The sequence below is a fragment of the Lissotriton vulgaris genome, chromosome 9 (assembly GCF_964263255.1).
Source record: "Lissotriton vulgaris chromosome 9, aLisVul1.2, whole genome shotgun sequence".
Taxonomy (NCBI): domain Eukaryota; kingdom Metazoa; phylum Chordata; class Amphibia; order Caudata; family Salamandridae; genus Lissotriton; species Lissotriton vulgaris.
Window position 1 is genome coordinate 192,067,871 of NC_141697.1, and position 12,792 is coordinate 192,080,662.

The 12,792-nt window shown below is 43.0% G+C and overlaps 1 long non-coding RNA gene across 1 annotated transcript in view; it reads left to right on the plus strand.

Moving 5' to 3' along the window:
- LOC147689831 (uncharacterized) overlaps nt 1-12,792 on the plus strand; it is a 746,906-nt gene that overhangs the window by 370,493 nt on the left and 363,621 nt on the right. Inside the window, exon 2 of the long non-coding RNA XR_015299900.1 lies at nt 12,755-12,790. This is a non-coding gene — a long non-coding RNA (uncharacterized LOC147689831). The remainder of the gene's footprint in view (nt 1-12,754; nt 12,791-12,792) is intronic.

Consider the following 12,792-nt stretch of genomic DNA (forward strand, 5'->3'; position numbering starts at 1 on the left):
TCACAGAGAGGAAACTTTGGTAATTATTTGAGTTGCGGGGTGGTTGAATGTGGGTATTCCTGGCATGTCATACATTTTGTCCTGTCCACCTACCTGGCTGCACACTGGTCACAGGTCATTAAGTCAGACACTGGCTTCTCTCACTGAATGCATTATCTGCTCCATCAATGCTGTCCGCCATGATGGAGCGGTGCTCAACCAATTGATGGGCTTATCTTACCCATGCCTTGGTAATGGAGCGCTGCAGCTTGGCCAGATGAGCTGTCGAGATCTGTTTAGAGTGAAAGTAAGAGGTAATGACCCAGCGGAAGAATGAATGTGGCTTCACATTACATGCTCTTAGAGACAGGTAAAAGGCACGCCTCACTGAGAGCTGTTTTAAAGAGGATTATGAGATTTATAAAACGAAATATTTCTGGATTTGAAACATATGGCACTTCTTTTATTTCAAGTTGTTTCTGAAGTTTTTGGAACATCTTACTGTCGCTGTTGCTGTAAACATCTTTGCCTCTGTCCGCATGCTACACTGGTGGCCACTTTTAGAGGCACCCAACATGCGATAAAATGTGCTTTGGGGAGACTACGGAACGTTTACCATCTTCCAAATATTTACATTGATGTGGTGTAAGCATATTACAAAAGTAGGTATCTCCACTTCCTCACATATCTGCATAAAACTAGAGGTATGTTTGATTGACACTTTTTGTACACCATGGAGCAAATGATTAAATCACTTTTGACTCCACGTCCTGACTGTGGTGAGAGTGGCCATGTTCTCGGGTACCACCCTAGATTCATCATGCACCTCTAATGGGACTGCTAAATAGGACAACAGACCAAGTGTACATTAACCTGAGGATTTAAAGGAATTTAAGAGTGTGCAGTATCATGAGGATGAGTAAGCATGAGGTTGTGTGTGATGATATCAGCTTCCATGCGGACATGTGTAAATGAGTATTAGAAATGTGGACGTGAATGTTAAAATTAGAATTAGAAAGGCAATGGAAATGGCAAGCGATTGACCTTTCTCAAGACACTAGGGGCATATTTACAAGGAAACTGTTGAAGCGCGGCATTAAGCTAACGCCGAGCTCTGACAGTTTCCAAACGCTGGAATAAGCTGTATTTACAAGAATGTGGTGCACCCCTGATTTACCCCTACCGCTGGCACAAAATTTAGCTGCCTAGCGCCAACGCAGGCACCCTTGCACCATAGTGCAAGGGTGCCTCCATTGCGGGAAATGATTGTTCATGTGCAGCAGGCCCGGACTGGGTACCGGGCAGTTGTGTGTGCTGCTGAGCTAGGGGCTAATTTCTCTGTGGTGGGGGCTTATTTCGTTGATGGAGACCTGCGTGCGATTTGAAATAAAAAAGGCAAAACGAATTTCGTTTTGCACACGCAGGTCCCCATCAACAAAATTAACCCCCCAGCACGACATCACACACAACTGCCCGGTAGCCAGTCCGGCCCTGATGTGCAGTAAGGTGTCCCTTTCTGCACATAAACAATCAGTAATGGCGATTCGTAACTTCTGTGTGTCCTGCTTTATGCAACACCCATAGAAGTTCCAACTCCTCCTTTTTCAATGATTGTTTATGAATCACTAGTGGTGATTTGCTCTTTCTATATGTGCTGCAAAAACTAGGAGAAATTATTAAGTTAAGGTTAAGACCAGGATTTCCCTGGTCGTATTTTTGGTGCTGCCCCATATTCACACCAACCTTGTAAATAGGGGGCAGCTTAAAAACGAAATGGGTGTTGGGGCGGAACACCCATCGCAACACCCATTGCACGCGTGTGAAAGGGAGCCTTATTCAAAAGGCGGCGGTCAAGAGGCGGCGGTAAAACATTTTACGTGGCTTAACGCCGTTTTGTTAATAAGGTGAAGGGCTTATCACCTGAACGTCACAAAAAGTGTTTCTAGCTTAAATGGTTCAAAAGTTACTATAAACGCAGCGTCACAAGTTGCCGTACAGTGGAAGGGCTTTTTGCAATGGTTGACTGGTCTCCTTTAGTTGCTTATTGCTATATTTGGTTATTAAAGTGGTACTAGTGAGGTGTACCCAATGCCCAGACAGTGTTTACAGGTTAAAAGTACAAAATAATGACGCAATAATATTAGAAAACGTGCTACGTTGCTCCACATAATTTGCCTTTTCTTTCTGCATAACTTACTCAACCCTGCCACATAATGTGGCCCTCTCCTGCTGCATAATCCCAGTGGCCCTGCCTATAGCCCAGTCCGACCCTGGTATTGGGTGGGTTTATGTGCACGGTGAGGGCACTAACTGTATATGGCTTGGAGTTTTCTGACCCCTTTTCAAACTCCTGTTTGTGGGGGGGTCATAATTCTGAGTGTTGTGGTGTATAGTGCACCATGTAATTAGAGTGCGATAAAGATCGCACCTGTCATCACACCCTATAGGATTTTTTCCTGTGAAATGGGGAATAACATGCGGACAAAGTCTTTGCAACTGTTTCTTCCGAACGGTATTACCCTCCACTCCCTGCTTTGTCTGCACATTTTCCTCCTGATGTCACGTGGAAGACAAAAAAAATATCTGGTCCAAGACCAATTTACATGAAATCTTTGATTTAAAATCGAGCGAGTGTAGCGCGCAACCCAATTGTAAACGAACTAAATGCCGCCCACGGAATAAGACTGCGAGAGTCCTTAAGTTCAGTGGGCCTCGTTTATGAGAAATGACGCATCGCTGCGTGAAAGCAGCGATGCGTCACTTCTCAGTGCGCACTCCTTTCGACATTCCTGATGCGTCATACTTAATGTATGACGCATCATGTCGCAAGGAGTTACAGATACGTCAGTATTTCTGATGTATCTGTAAGCGCAAAAGTGACGCATTGCTGGAGTGGGTCACAAAAGTGACGCACCTCCAGCAATGCGTCCTTTCACATGGGGCAAGCCCCATGTGAAAGGGCCTGCATCAGTCTTATGCCTGCTGTGAGGCAGGCGCAAGATTTTGACGCAACAGCGTCCTAATAGTGAAGCAGTGAAATCTCATAGATTTTACTGCGTCAATTCTACGACCCTTCCTTGGGTCAATACGCCCCCCTTGCATACATTTTACCTGGCCCAGGGGTTTCAAAGTGACGCATCTACCTAGATGCGTCACTTTGTAAATAAGGCGCAACAAGGCGCATTTTTTATGCCACTGGTGCGTCACAAAAAGTGACGCACCGGCGGCTTAAAAGTGACGCACAGCCTCATAAATGAGGCCCAGTGTTTCTTGGTAGAGCTGAAAGGCACATAGATACTTCCTTTGACCGGAATCCAAGGAGCTCTTCGGGTAGGGGGGGTTCCTTTTGGTACAAATGCCTGAATGCAGCTTTTAGGTGCAGGCCTGCAGAGTGCCAGGTGAATGAGCAGACCCAGTAGTTTATTTCTGATACACAGAACATGGATGAAGCTACTGTACACCCTGCACCTGGTGACTGGTGAATTGGAGCCAAGAAGCTGCTTGGAGGCTGCAAATCACAGCTCGAACGAAAAATAAAAGCTTTCCTCGGAGCTCCTCGTAGCACCTTGCATTTGTTTTCGTCTGTTGAGGATGGCGGTTCCCCCACTGAACAAAATGCTCTGATTGATTGTGTGGCAAAGGTTTCTGTTTTATGTCAAGATCCCTGATCGCCGTGCTGCTGGCCACCTCCTCGCTGCTTCAACGCGGCCGAAAGGATGCAGGGCCTCAGGAAGACGCCCAAGTCACCTCAGAAGCCCTACTCCCTCCCCTGTGCCTAGGGGGGTCTGGGCTACTTGATAGAGCCGTGATGGACCCCTGCTGAGGCCCATGGGACCGCGACCCACCTGTCAGCATCTGACGGGACTCTCTCAAGATATCAGCAAAGCCCCTGTCAAAGCAAAAGACCCCATTTAGGTCTGGTATGTGTCATATGCTGTGATTGTCTCTGCGCCCTACAGCTTCACCCGTCACAGAAGCAGGAAAGATAGCCCGCTGTGGGACTCACTCCAGAAACTCAGAAAACACAGGTAGCGCGCAAACACTCCCCATTGGCCAGGCGTCAGGAAATTGGTAGGATGGTGGCGGCAGACAGAAGAGACAGCTCATTGGAGGGTTGTTGTCCCAAATCATGATCTAATAAGGCACACAGGCCCCGCCTCTCAGTCATTCCCTGTCATCCTCCAATCACAGTGATTTGACCCTCAGCCATTGTGAGCCGCCGGAGTCCACAGATACAGATGGACCTGCCACAGAGACAGAAACACACAGAACACCTCTATTAGGGCTGTGTGTGGTCAGAATATGAACCCAATAATGCAATGTTAACTCCTGAGAGGGACCGAGGCTCTGTGACAACAAGGTACAGCTCCGGACAATTTCTTCAATGATAAAAGTGACTAATATATTTACTATGAACCCCAAGGTTACAAAGGGGTGAGCTCGGCAACCAATGAAAGCCAACATGTTTCACATGAAACTCCTAAGGGTGTACAACAAAGATTCCCAATTGTCATCTCTTTAAAATATTGACAAGCAAACACAGCTAATTAATCAGCTTCACAACTACCAAGCATCCCTGTTGAGTCCACATGTGCTTTGCTTTAACTCCTATGAGGGCTAACGAAAAACACATATTTGTTATATTTCATATATGTTGCATATGGATTTTTGAGTCAATTAAAATAGATTATAACTTAAATCGATAAAAAATAGAGTTGAGAGTGACACATATATCATTCGTACGTTGTGGTCATTTAGATTACTGGTGAAAAATGTCTTTCTTCAATGCTCTAAACCATAACTGAATGATTGTAACGTAAATGTCATCCCATTTACCTGAAATAGCCTTTACCTTTTTATCGTCCCTTCTAAATGCACTAATATATATATATATATATATATACATATATATATATATATATATACGTCACTTAAACTGTTGCTTTTTTCATTGAAGATAGATAGATAGATAGATAGATAGATAGATAGATAGATAGATAGATAGATAGATAGATAGATAGATAGATAGATAGATAGATAGATAGATAGATAAAAAAAATCACAACCATTGCTCTATTTAGGTGTTCTTAAACGAATTAGCGTTGGGTGGGTGTTTTGGACCGGCGACTGTTTTAATCAGAAAAATAACAACCTCAAATGCAAAATTCCATAGAGCCTGAGAGCATGGGCATTGCAGTGCAAACATCTCTATTATTCCATAATTTTGTGGAAACAGGTAACATATTCTAGTCAATCAAACCTTCGTCAATCCCAGCGTGCTCAGCATTGTAAACAGAAGAAATAGTGAATTGATCTATGGAATCATCTATGGACATAGAAAACATACTACCTCTCAGCATGATATGTAAACAAAGATATGTGCATTAAGCCAGAAAAGAAAACATTCCTATTTAATTCAGTATAAACCAATATGTTTATCTAAAAAATGGTACACTAGGTTTTAATTAAATTGTCACTGATTAATGTCATCATAATTCAGATAGAATCTTACAAACATGTCTGAGACACTGCAATTTTGGAAACGGAGGGCCTCATTTATGTGGATTTGTCGTAGGGCAGTGCACTAAGTCATCTTGCTGTGCTGCCCTACATCAAAGGGAAGGGGCAGGAAGGCACCGTATTTACACAATACAGTCCATTTCTGTCCTTTCCCCCTGGGCTGGCGCCATTTCAACAGCCTAGCGCCAACGCAGGCACCCTGGCACCACAGACCAAGGGTGCCTGTGTTGTCGGCAGGATTGTTTAAGTGCAGGAGGGCACACCTTCCTGCACAAAAACATTCAGGGCAGGCTTGCACAATGGAAAGAGGATAAAACAAAGAAAAATTAAGTTATTTCTCCTTGTTGTGCCTTCCCTAGGGAGACGTAAGGTTTTGCCACATCCCCAGGTTCACATGGTTTTGTAAATGTGGGGAACACCAAAATCCATGGGTGTTGCATGGGAACACCCACCGCAATGCCCATGTAATGCTTCCGTAGCACAGAGTATGGCGATGCAGTGATTTGCACTGCGTTGCATTACACCCTATCTATGAGACCATTCAAAGCCACGCAAAGAGGCTTTGCTTGACCTCATAAATATAATTGTATAGTGTGCGCCGCAGGAGTGTAAAAAAGTGACGCTACAGAGGCACAAGGGGCTCACAGATAGGCCCCATAGTTCATACCATAATGGTGGTAATTTAAAGAAATGTTTTCACTACTTTGTCAGACCAGTATAAACTCTCTCAGTTTTTGCTGTCAATTTGGCTGACATTGCACAAGCGGTTATGTGAGAAATGCTATTTGTTTTACGGTGGCCACCATTTAACGAGCAGTGGCCACCATTTAACTACTAGTATTTCTCACATAATCGTGCATGTCAGCATACCCTCTTCGGCTATATTTCACAATTTCAGAGTTATGCATATGTGCTCAAATGGCTAAACACTATTACAGAGTTATTTTGCACTGCAATGCACATGTGCTTTCTGGGCTTTTGCTGTACGAAGTTGCGAAATCGTTTTGTTTTAGATAGATAGATAGATAGATAGATAGATAGATAGATAGATAGATAGATAGATAGATAGATAGATAGATAGATAGATAGATAGATAGATAGATAGATAGATAGATAGATAGATAGATAGATAGATAGAGTGAGGGCGATAGGTAGATAGATAGATAGATAGATAGATAGATAGATAGATAGATAGATAGATAGATAGATAGATAGATAGATAGATAGATAGATAGATAGATAGATAGAATGAGGGCGATAGATAGATAGACAGATAGATAGATAGATAGATAGATAGATAGATAGATAGATAGATAGATAGATAGATAGATAGATAGATAGATAGTTAGATAGATAGATAGATAGATAGATAGATAGATAGATAGATAGATAGATAGATAGATAGATAGATAGATTGTATTGTATTGTATTGTATTGTATTGTAATTTGTAAAGCGCGATTGCTGCCCAAGGGCGTCCAAGCGCTAGAGTGCAGAGAACAGAGCTAGGGGGGTAACAGAGAATAAGATTTAGGTGGGCCTGGCAAATAGATAGGTCTTCAGTTGTTTACGGAATGAGAGTAGGTTGGGATTGGACCTGATAGATAGATAGATAGATAGATAGATAGATAGATAGATAGATAGATAGATAGATAGATAGATAGATAGATAGATAGATAGATAGATAGATAGATAGATAGATAGATAGATAGATAGATAGATAGATAGATAGATAGATAGATAGATAGATAGATAGATAGATAGATAGATGTCTTCTGGGGAGACCACACATTTCCTTTAGACGTCAATTGCACTGCATTGAGGGCTGTTTTAGGCCGCATAATGCACTCGGACACGAGTCGGGCTTGGCGTTTGCTGGCCTCTGCACACACTGATAACTAAAGCCTCTTGTCCCGCGGCTATAAGCCCCCGGGTCACCGCTGGGACGAAGAATGCCGCCATTAGCTGACTGCAGCAGAGCAGGCGTTAAGTGCCGCTGCCGTCCACAATGCAGGCGGCTCGCTGCAGCGCCAGCTACCCGGCCGCTCCCAGCCACTCAGCACTTTTAGAGCATCTACGGCTCAACTAGGGATTACTGGACGCACAGCTCTCACCGGGAGCCCGGGTTAATAATTCACAGGCTATTTATTTGATAATCAAAGTCAACTTTTTTATTAGCACACTGTCATCACGACCTAAGGGGGAATTGACCTCTGATGTTCAGAGGGAGGCATGTTTTTCTGCTTCGCTTCATTAGAATTGGAACCCACCACTTTGAAGCCAGGTTAATATAGCAGTGCGCCTAGAGTGCTGCTCACAGTGATACCAACATAAGGCGCTATTACAGTTTAAAAAGCATCGCGTACAGGGATAGCGGTGTATTTAAGAAATCAGTAAATCACTCTGCTAACTCTTCGGATCTTGTAGCCAGAAGTGCGTTGGTGACTGCAAATGTTAGAAACAACATCTAAACACGTCCCACACTGCAGGAGCCGTGATCAGTATGGGCCAGTGGGGGCGTGGCTGCATCACAGCAGCACACCCTGCTCTGATAACAGCCTTTGACCTTGCAGCCCACAAAGAACATGTTAGAGTGGTGGAATGGCCAGGTGTGTAGATACTTTTTGGGGAGTTTTATAACGCGTGAACTCTATCCAGGGTACCAGAGCGCTTTACACGTGCACCAGTTGCATTACAGACGGACACATTAAGTTTGTTAGGCATGGGGAAAGTAAATGATTTGTCCAGAACCACAGGATGAGGAGCGTTCCTGCCGCGACTCGAGACCTTCGAGGTAGACCGCTCTAGCCGTTACGCCACTTCCTCTAGTGTAGGCTGTATCTATAAATGGTGTATCGGGTATGTCACGGGAAGTACAAGGCAGGCAAATGCCATTTCACATTCAGAAATAAAACACAGCTTTATCTTGGGTGTAGTCGGCTCCTTTGCCCCTTTTATCCAGTGCCACTTCACATGCTACCTACACCCCTGATACCACTTACACTCTATGGTCTTCATTCCTAAAACTACTTGCACCTGTAATTGAGAAGGAGGTGGGCACATAGCTTGGCATAGGAACAGATGAACTTGCAAAACAACTGTTCAGATTCCTGACATTTGGTTTCACCCTCGGTCGTGGATTTACTCACACCAGGGGCCATACTATCAAGAAAAGGCGATACATTATTGCCGCTTTTATCGGCAGGAAACTTCCGCTAAAGAGGTGATAATGGGCTTGATAATATTCCCTTGTAAATTCCCATAGATGCCCAGGTTCTGGTGTTAACTTCTATGGGAATTCACAAGGGCATATTATCAAGCCCATTATCGCCGCTTTAGCAGTAGTTTCCTGCTGATAAGAGCGGCGATAATGTATCGCTCTTTCTTGATAATATGGCCCCAAGTTCCCTACCTGTATAAGTAACTTTACTGTAGTGGTGGGAAGAGGCCATTCCAAAGCAGGTGCACTCCTTGCAATGTACACGTTGTGGGCATTCACAGACCACGTGTCTCCACTTCGTACCCTGGAAAAGGTTAAGTATTTACTCCAGTCAAGAGCAATCCCTTTCCAGGACGGGAAAGGGTAAGTCATTTCCTCAAACGTCTAGAGTTCACCACAAAGAAAAATGTTTCTCCTTGGAGAAAAGAAGTTTCAAAAGGCATTTTTTGCATTTTGTTTTTTTTTCAATGCAAATATATGCTTGTGATTTGTTTTCACGTGCATTAATAGTATTCCCAAAACCTTCCCAGAATTAATCCTGGTAAGCCGTAACATATGCAGGTTTCCTTTTGTAGCCTGGAAGAGCTTTGTGAATTTCTAAAATGAGTAATTCATCTCCCATGATAGATTATAACCACCGAGGCAGATTTGCTCGCCCAATATTCATAGCCATTTGAGTGTGTAAGTCTGACTAACATGTACAAATGACTCAATTTAGAATTGCAACAGTTTACATTAATGAATCATTTTATTCATGTGTAATATTACCTCCTGTGAATTAATCCTGAGTGTGAGTAACTCCCACTAAAGGGGTGAGTAGTATGAGCTGTAGCAAAGTTATGTAGCTGTACATTTTTAGGTGTCCCTCAAGTACGCCTCCGACACCTTAAAATCCTGGAAATGGTTCACAATTGACTCCTGCCAAGAGCAGAAATTAATATTTTTCGAATGTGGAGAGGGAAATTCAACACCCTTAAAATTGGTGAAGAGAAGGAGCTTCTCCACGGGAACAGTATTTTGCCCATGAAAATAAAAAATATTGCACAAAAGTGAGGGCATGCCACCATATCCAATTATTCACCCTGCATTGCCTCTCCATCGTCAAAATTAGGATTTCACAGACGTTTCCAAGGCATGTGCCTAGAAAGCTGTGGATATTGCAGTGCTCTAGGTAAAATGCGTTGGTGATTGTTGAGTCATAAGTTTGTCCCCTACTGGGCCAGATTTACGACCTTATTTATTTATTAATCTCGCACATTCTCTGACATATCAATGACTAAGACAGGGTTTAAGGAAACATTAAACTAACCTTAAATAACAACCCACTGATAACAAACTAAATGACAAAAAATGGGTATCATTGATAAATAATCATCAGATTGTCTGTCTGCAGAAACCTGGTCCCAGACGAACCCGCGCATTAACATTTTTTATTCGGTGTTCACTCTGTTATTATGTCATTGTCAGGGCATCATAGCGGAGTCCTTTTAACCCTAATAAGTGTCACTATGGAAGCCAAGCTAGTGAAGACTTATGTGGACGGCATATTTTCAGATAATCTGTTTATCTTTGGCTGGGGCGCCTCTAATGGTACTTATTCTTTTCTATCATAATTTTATCACAAAAAATGTCCAAGCTGTGCATAACATTAAGTGCCCGATTACGAAGCCGGCTGGATAAGCGTCCAACCAGCATCATTGTGGTAAAGCGATATGCTGACAGGTAGTTGGTGGTCCAGACCGCCAAATTAGTCTCCAACTGGCGCGGAAGTGGTCGGAAATATGATTCTTTGCATTGAGGCTTGTGCTGCAGCCCGGAAAAGGGCTGCAGCACAAGCCCCAATGCCAAAAGGCATGTTTTTAAACATCCCTTCACCATGAGTCAGGCACCTCACGTGCCACAGGTGCCCCCCAGGCCTCATATCGGAGGCCGCAATAGGACGGAGCCCTGCAAGGGCTCGCCAAAGTCCCTTTCCGTCTACCTTTCTATGGCGGTCGGACCGCTATAGAAAGGCAGAGGAAAAGGGCTATTGCAATCCCTACAGCAGTGCCTGAGCAGGCACTGCCCTTATTATTGGGATTGCATTCTGACCGTTGGGTCGACGGGCTCCTTGAGCCCGTCAGTACCGCAGCGGTAGGTCCCTCATCCCTCAACCCCTGCGGTCCGACCGACTGCATCGTAATGCGGCCGTTGGACCACTGATTCAGGTGTCTGTGGGACCGACACTGACATGTCGTCGGTATCAATCCCATCATAATGACGCCCTAAGTACATTAACATTGAATAGACAGCATATTCAGCACACTTCTCTCAAAGAACTTGTACAAATCATCAGAACATGATCAATATTCTGGCCCAAAAATAGATCACATTATATAAAGATGGCCCCACTAATGTTCCAGCTCATACCTACCCATGAAAGCGTTGGCAAAAGTAGGAGCAAACCTGGTACCCATGGTAGTATTGCACCGTGTCAGTAGACATCACCATACTTAAAAGAGCTTTTTTCTAGTAAAATCATAATCAAGTCAATGCTTTATTTTTTAAATCACCTTTCTTAGCTTTTTACAAATTATTACAATAGGAAAAGGACATTATGATACATTATAATGCAAATAACTATAGTAGTGTGTACTATTACTAGGAACATTTGTTCACAACATGGTATATTGAGGTGCAAACTAAATCATGAGGTCACAACAAATATTTGAGAATAAACTGCAAAAATACACCGACTGAGCCTATTGAAGGAAATCATGCCAAGCTTGATGTGGATAGAGCTACAGTAAGGTATAGTGAATACACTCAAACAACACAAAGAAACAAGGAACAAAAACAGAAGGTTTAACCAGAATGGTAATGAAGATTGTGTACAGCAGCACATCATATTCATCCTTCATAGTGTTGTCTGCTATCTGGGCTATTTTCAAATGGTTTCAAGGTTTCCACCGCAGACCTGTGGTCCGAATTGTCCCCATGATGATATTATCTTCTGGTCCATCCCTGGGTTCGGTGAAAAGCTCTTATTCAATGAGCTCAGTCTGCATCATTTTGTTGCAAAAGATGTGTTGTCAGACATTAAAATGTTTGTTTCGACGTATCTGAATATTATGCCCACTGCCCCGCAGTTGGGCATAGTCTATGAATGAGTCAGTGACCGTCTTTACTTTAGGGAGCACTCATTCTATCCCTTCAAAGGAGGTGTTTGCAATGTGGCCAGCTCATACAATTTCCATGTCTCCAGTGGCCATTTTTGCAATTTTTAGGTGTAATAAAAACTCCATTTCATCTAAGAACGTTTGCTTTACTGAGAATCAATTCATTCTTCATCTCTATGTGAACTTTAATTGATGGAAAACTGATCCAAGCTGTTGTATGTATTACTGCATTTCATGCCATAAATTAAAGTCCTATGTTTAGAGTAAAATAAACAGTCGTTATTAATGTGCACTTGGATTTTCGGAACATGATTTAAAAAAAACAGCTTGTAGGCTTAGGGACTCCAGAAAACTCCTCGTTAATTGGAAACTCAGAAATTGCAGATACTTTTCTTAAAGTATCTCTAGGCGGCTGATAGGCTGTGCCAAAAAGTGTGCTTGCTTTTGGTTTGCATTTTTTTCACTCTTATTCCCATCCATCCATGCATATCCCAGATCGGGTAAACATCATCTAATTGTTATATTTATTTGTGTAGCTCACTAATCACCCGAGAGGGTATCCAGGCTCTTAGGTTTGTTATATCAATGGGAAAATGTTTTTGCACAGCTTGAGACTGGACGAAGGGTTCTGTGATAGGAGGGCAGTCCACAAGCCAACCACGAGCTTGTTGTTATTTAGGCCACTGCTGATAACAGATAACACTCTGTACAGGCCATCCCCGAGCCTGCTGTTATTGAATCCATTGCTGATAACAGATAACAGTCTGTCACATCCTTTGCTGAACTCTGACTTCTAACAGTTACCAGTGCTCTTTGTTTTTTCTTCTTCTGAGGGTCTCTATGATACTTTGCCTAAAAGAGTTTTTTTGTATATTTCAGGTGAGAGCTTTTGAGTGTGCATCTGTCCCAGCAGAGGT